General features: G+C 48.2%; 1 long non-coding RNA gene across 1 annotated transcript; it reads left to right on the top strand.

The window, feature by feature from the left end:
- The first annotated feature begins 1,357 nt into the window (after positions 1-1,357).
- Positions 1,358-3,041, top strand: LOC137302551 (uncharacterized). Its single transcript, XR_010958469.1, has 2 exons — positions 1,358-1,416; positions 2,590-3,041. It is a non-coding gene; the product is annotated as an uncharacterized lncRNA (long non-coding RNA).
- Positions 3,042-7,039: the final 3,998 nt, after the last annotated feature.

Raw genomic sequence — 7,039 nt, forward strand, 5'->3', positions numbered from 1 at the left:
GAGCCTGTCACACAGGAACAGGAGGAGGCCATTCAGCCCCTCGAGCCTGTTCCACCATTCAATTAGATCATGGCTGATCTGTATCTTAACTCTATTTACCCGCCTTGGTTCTGTAACCCTTAATCCTCTCACCCAACAAAAATCCATCAATCTCAGTTTTGAAATTTTCAATTGACCCCCAGCCTCACCAGCTTTTTGGGGGAGAGAGTTCCAGATTCCCACTCCCCTTTGTGTGAAGAAGTGCTTCCTGACATCACCCCTGAACGGCCTGGCTCTAATTTTAAGGTTCTACCCCCTTGTTCTGGACTCCCCCCACCAGAGGAAATAGTTTCTCTCTATCGACCCTATCAAATCCTTTAATCATCTCAAACACCTCAATTAGATCACCCCTTAATCTTCTACACTCGAGGGAATACGAGCCCAGTCTGTGCAACCTGTCCTCGTAATTTAACCCTTTTAGCCCCGGTATCATTCTGGTGAATCTGCGCTGCCCCCCCTCCAAGGGCAATGTATCCTTCCTGAGGTGCAGGGCCCAGAACTGAACACAGTCTCTCCAGATGCTGCTGAAACCCTCACCCATGACTTTGTTACCTCCAGACTGGACTATTCCAATGCTCTCCTGGCCGGCCTCCCATCTTCCTCCCTCCATAAACTTGTGCTCATCCAAAACTCTGCTGCCCGTATCCTAACTCGCACCAAGTCCCGTTCACCCATCACCCCCTGTGCTCGCTGACCTACATTGGCTCCCGGTCCGGGAACGCCTCGATTTTAAAATTCTCATCCTTGTTTTCGAATCCCTCCATGGCCCTCGCCCCCCTCCCTATCTCTGTAACCTCCTCCAGCCCCTACAACCCTCCGAGATCTCTGCGCTCCTCCAATTCTGGCCTCTTGCGCATCCCCGATTCCCATCGCTCCACCATTGGCGGCCGTGCCTTCAGCTGCCTGGGTCCTAAGCTCTGGAATTCCCTCCCTAAACCTCTCCGTCTCTCTCTCTCCTCCTTTAAGACGCTCCTTAAAACCTACCTCTGTGACCAAGCTTTTGGTCACCTGTCCTAATAACTCCTTATGTGGCTCGGTGTCAAATTTTGTTTGATAATCGCTCCTGTGAAGCGCCTCGGGACGTTTTACTACGTTAAAGGCGCTATATAAATGCAGGGTGTTGTTGATGATTGGAGAGAGATTTTTTAAAAATTCAATTGGAGAAATAAATACAAGAAAATAAATCCAAGTACATTTTTAACTTGGTATTTAGAAGAACATATATATTCAACCCCTCCCCCCACGAGAAAAGCTTCCGATTGAGTCTCGCAGGAAGGCGTCAATTGAAAACGTGCCGCCCTCTCTCCAAGTGGGGAAACCTTTGATGCGACCCAATTCCCCTTCGGCTGAGAAAGTCAGATTTAACAGAAAGCTCCGGTCAGTGATTGAGATAATACGTTGCTCGGAGCTACATTGTACGGTGTGCCAGCTATTCTTCTCTCTTTTTGGGGCCTCTTTCCATTTGCTTTGTCTGATCCCCGTTAACCGTCACGCACTAAACAAAAAAAAAAAAGAGGAGGCAGCTGACATCGGGCAGGCCGTCCCGGGCCATATCGGTTGCCATGGCGATCTTTCCTTTCAGGCTGCACTCCATTGACGTCAGCGAGGCTCGGTTTTGAAAAGGGAACCCTGGGACGGACCTGTGTTTAGGGTCTGGAAGGTGCAGCAGGCCTGAGGCCTTCTAATTGTAACCTAGCAACGCACATTCATCCTGCTGGTTTATTTTTTTTGTTAAATGTGGTTGTTTTGAGACTTCTTTTTTATTTTACTACTTTTTTATTTTATTCTTTTTTATTTTATTCTTTTTTATTATCTGGAGAGACTGCGTTCAGTTCTGGGCACCGCACCTCAGGAAGGATAGATTGCCCTTGGAGGGGGGGCAGCGTAGATTCACCAGAACGATACTGGGGCTAAAAGGGTTAAATGACGAGGACAGGTTGCACAGACTGGGCTTGCATTCCCTCGAGTGTAGAAGATTAAGGGGTGATCTAATCGAGGGGTTTGAGATGATTAAAGGATTTGATAGGGTCGATAGAGAGAAACTATTTCCTCTGGTGGGGGGAGTCCAGAACAAGGGGGCAGAACCTTAAAATTAGAGCCAGGCCGTTCAGGGGTGATGTCAGGAAGCACTTCTTCACACAAAGGGGAGTGGGAATCTGGAACTCTCTCCCCCAAAAAAAGCTGTTGAGGCTGGGGGTCAATTGAAAATTTCAAAACTGAGATTGATGGATTTTTGTTGGGTGAGGGGATTAAGGGTTACAGAACCAAGGCGGGTAAATGGAGTTAAGATACAGATCAGCCGTGATCTAATTGAATGGCGGAACAGGCTCGAGGGGCTGAATGGCCTCCTCCTGTTCCTGTGTTCCTAGAAGCTTTCTAGGAAAACAGTTACACGTTAAGTTTTTTGTTTTTGTCAGATATTTTAGCTCTCAGAGACTAAAAAAAAATCTTCAAATGGCTGTCCGGGCTTTTGGTCTTTGTGGGCCCACTTGGATATAGAGCGCTGGCGGCCACCTATAAAGTGTTAATCCCTGTTCCATTCATTCCCAGATGTTTCAAACCACGGATGTTAACAGATCCCAGCGTTTTGATTCAGGATTTACCCACCAACGAGGCAACTGCGCTAAGATCAGCTCCTTTCCAAACCTCCAGGCCCACGAAATCTGAACAGGACAAACCAGCGAGTGAGAAATAAGGCTGAGTGAACTGGGCCCGTGAACTGGACTGCCTGGGCCTGTTCGGACACAATTCCCTTCTTGCCTGATCCAAAAGTGTTGATTCAAAAGAATTTAGCCCCGCAGGATGTGACTTTCTTCTTGCTGTGCTGTTTATTTAGATTCAGTTCAGTGGCTGAGTACAGTGAGAGGCAATCAGCTTGGTAACATGATCAGTTCGAGGAAGTAACGGGCAGGTGGATAAAGGGGAACCAATGGATGCAGTATGTTTGGATTTCCAAAAGGCATTCGATAAGGTGCCACATAAAAGATTACTGCACAAGATAAGAGCTCATGGTGTTGGGGGTAATACACTGGCATGGATAGAGGATTGGCTAACTAACAGAAAACAAAGAGTCGGGATAACAGGGTCATTTTCAAAATGGCAATCTGTAACTAGTGGGGTGCCGCAGGGCTCAGTGCTGGGGCCTCAACTATTTACAATATATATCAATGACTTGGATGAAGGAACAGAGTGTCTTGTGGCCAAATTTGCTGATGATACAAAGATAGGTGGAAAAGCAAGTTGCAATGAGGACACAAAGTGTCTGCAAAGGGATATCGACAGGTTAAGTGAATGGGCAAAAATTTTGGCAGATGGAATATAATGTGGGAAAATGTGAAGTCATCCACTTTGGGAGGAAAAATAAAAAAGCAAAATATTATTTGAATGGAGAAATATTACAAAATGCTGCGGTACAGAGGGATCTGGGTGTCCTCGTACATGAAACACAAAACGCCAACATACTGGTGCAGCAGGTAATCCAGAAGGCAAACGGAATATTGGCCTTTATTTCTAGGGGGATGGAGTATAAAAGCAGGGAAGTCATGCTACAACTGTACAGGGTGCTGGTGAGACCACACCTGGAGTACTGCGTACAGTTCTGGTGCCCTTATTTAAGGAAGGACATACTTGCATTGGAGGCAGTTCAGAGAAGGTTCACTCGGTTGATTCCGCGTATGGAAGGGTTGTCTTATGAGGAAAGATTGAACAGGTTGGGTCTGTACTCATTGGAGTTTAGAAGAATGAGAGGAGATCTTATTGAAACATACAAGATTCTGAGGGGACTCGATAGGGTCGATGCTGAGAGGATGTTACCCTTCATGGGGGAATCTAAAACTAGGGGGCATAGTCTCAGAATAAGGGGTCGCCCGTTTAAGACAGAAATGAGGAGGAATTTCTTATCCCAGAGGGTCGTGAATCTTTGGAATTCTTTATCCCAAAAAGCCATGGAGGCTGAGTCATTGAATACATTCAAGGCTGAGTTAGACACATTTTTGATCAGCGAGGGAGTCAAAGGATATGGGGAAAGGGCGGGAAAGTGGAGTTGAGGTAAAAATCAGATCAGCCATGATCTCATTAAATGGCGGAGCAGGCTGGAGGGGCTGAATGGCCGACTCCTGCTCCTATCTTTTACGGTCTTATGGTCTAGTCCTGTAACGCAGCCCTATCCAGTCTATATCCCCTGTATAATCCTATTGGGGAGGAGAGGGGGCTACAAACTGGGCCGGAGAATAAACCCCACCTCTTAGCCCAAGATAAAACTAGAATTCCAGAGACACAAACTACCCTCAGCCTTGAGGGACCTCGAAAGAAAAAGAAAGACTTGCATTTCGACAGTGCCTTTCACCGCCTCAGGACGTCCCAAAGTGTTTCACAACCAACAAAGTATTTTTGAAGTAATGTAGGAAACACGGCAGCCAATTTGTGCACAGCAAGATCCCACAAACAGCAATGTGATAATGATCAGATCATCTGCTTTAGTGATGATGGTTGAGGGATAAATATTGGCCCCAAGACACCGGGGAGAACTCCCCCCTGCTCTTCTTCGAAATAGTGGCCGTGGGATCTTTTATATCTACCTGAGAGGGCAGACGGGGCCTCGGTTTAACGTCTCATCCGAAAGACGGCACCTCCGACAGTGCAGCACTCCCTCAGCACTGACCCTCCGACAGTGCAGCACTCCCTCAGTACTGCCCCTCCGACAGTGTGGCGCTCCCTCAGTACTGACCCTCCGACAGTGCAGCGCTCCCTCAGTACTGACCCTCCGACAGTGCAGCGCTCCCTCAGTACTGACCCTCCGACAGTGCGGCGCTCCCTCAGTACTGACCCTCCGACAGTGCGGCGCTCCCTCAGTACTGACCCTCCGACAGTGCGGCGCTCCCTCCGTACTGACCCTCCGACAGTGCAGCGCTCCCTCAGTACTGTCCCTCCGACAGTGCAGCGCTCCCTCAGTACTGACCCTCCGACAGTGCAACGCTCCCTCAGTACTGACCCTCCGACAGTGCAGCGCTCCCTCAGTACTGACCCTCCGACAGTGCAGCGCTCCCTCAGTACTGACCCTCCGACAGTGCAGCGCTCCCTCCGTACTGACCCTCCGACAGTGCAGCGCTCCCTCAGTACTGTCCCTCCGACAGTGCGGCGCTCCCTCAGTACTGACCCTCCGACAGTGCAGCACTCCCTCAGTACTGACCCTCCGACAGTGCGGCACTCCCTCAGTACTGACCCTCCGACAGTGCAGCACTCCCTCAGTACTGACCCTCCGACAGTGCAGCCCTCCCTCAGGACAGTGTTGGCCTAGATTATGGGCTCAAGCCTCTGGAGTGAAAAGAGTCTCTCTTTGTTTCTTCATCTACCCTGTGAAAATTGTCCAATTGTAAATAACATTCCTCGTTCACAGTGTAAACCAGAGATGACACTTAATATCATGGTTGCCGTGGGTTACTGTTGTCGGGGGGGTGGGAGGGAGGGTTTGTGTATTTCTCCCTCGGGGTTACGATGACCTCTTCATTGCCCCAACCCTTATCACAATGGTTTCCATGGACACGACCTCAAAATCTGCCCGACTATTCACCAAGACTCGGTGATCTGAACATACTCCAGATGGCCATTCACACCGACTCGGGAATCGCAAGTAGAATTCAAAATTAGCAGATGACACCAAATTGGGGGGTGGGGGGCAGGGGGTGTAGTTAACACTGAGGAGGACTGAAACAAAATACAAGATAGTATTAATAAACTTGCAGAATGGGCGTGTAATTGGCAAATTAATTTGAATATAGATCAGTGTGAGGTGGTACATGTTGGTAGCTGGAATAAGGAGGCGTCACACTGCTGGGAGAATCAGAGTCTAAATGGGGTGGAGGAGCAGAGGGATCTGGGGGGACAGATTCACAAATCATTAAACGTAGCGACACAGGTTAATAAGGCCATAAAAAGCAAACCCAGCACTGGGGTTCATTTCTAGAGGGATAGAATTGAAAAGCAGGGAAGTTGTGTTAAACTTGTATAGAACCTTGGTTAGACCACACTCGGAGTATTGTGCACAGTTCTGGTCTCCATATTATAAAAAGGATATAGAGGCACTGGAGAAGGTGCAAAAAAGATTCACAAGGATGGTCCCAGAACTGAGAGGATATAATTATCAGGAAAGATTCAACAGGCTGGGGCTCTTTCCTCTACAAAAGAGAAGGCTGAGGGGTGACCTGATCGAGGTCTTTAAGATAATGAAGGGGTTTGATAGGGTAGACGTAGAGAAGATGTTTCCACTTGTGGGGGAGACCAGAACTAGGGGCCATAAATATAAGATCGTCACTAATAAATCCAATAGGGGATTAAGGAGAAACTTCTTTCCCCAGAGAGTGGTGAGAATGTGGAACTCACTCCCACAAGGAGTGGTTGAGGTGAATAGTGTAGATGGATTTAAGGGGAAGCTCGATAAACACATGAGGGAGAAAGGAATAGAAGGATATGGTGATAGGGTGAGATGGAGTAGGGAGGGGGGAGGCTCGTGTGGAGCATAAACACCAGCATGGATTAGTTGGGCCGAATGAACATAAGAACATAAGAAATTGGAGCAGGAGTAGGCCAATCGGCCCCTCGAGCCTGCTCCGCCATTCAATAAGATCATGGCTGATCTGATCCCAACCACAAATCTAAAGAACACAAGAAGTCGGAGCAGGACCCGGCCACATAGCCCCTGGGCCCTCTCCGCCACCCACAGGGCATTGACCGATCCGAACTCAGCTTCATGTCCAATTTCCTGCCCGCTCCCCATAACCCCTAATTCCCTTTACTTCTAGGAAACTGTCTATTTCTGTTTTAAATTTATTTAATGATGTAGCTTCCACAGCTTCCTGGGGCAGCAAATTCCACAGACCTACCACCCTCTGAGTGAAGAAGTTTCTCCTCATCTCAGTTTTGAAAGAGCAGCTCCTTATTCTAAGATTATGCCCCCTAGTTCTAGTTTCACCCATCTTTGGGAACATCCTTACTGCATCCACCC

The sequence above is a fragment of the Heptranchias perlo genome, chromosome 35 (genome assembly GCF_035084215.1).
Source record: "Heptranchias perlo isolate sHepPer1 chromosome 35, sHepPer1.hap1, whole genome shotgun sequence".
Lineage (NCBI taxonomy): Eukaryota > Metazoa > Chordata > Chondrichthyes > Hexanchiformes > Hexanchidae > Heptranchias > Heptranchias perlo.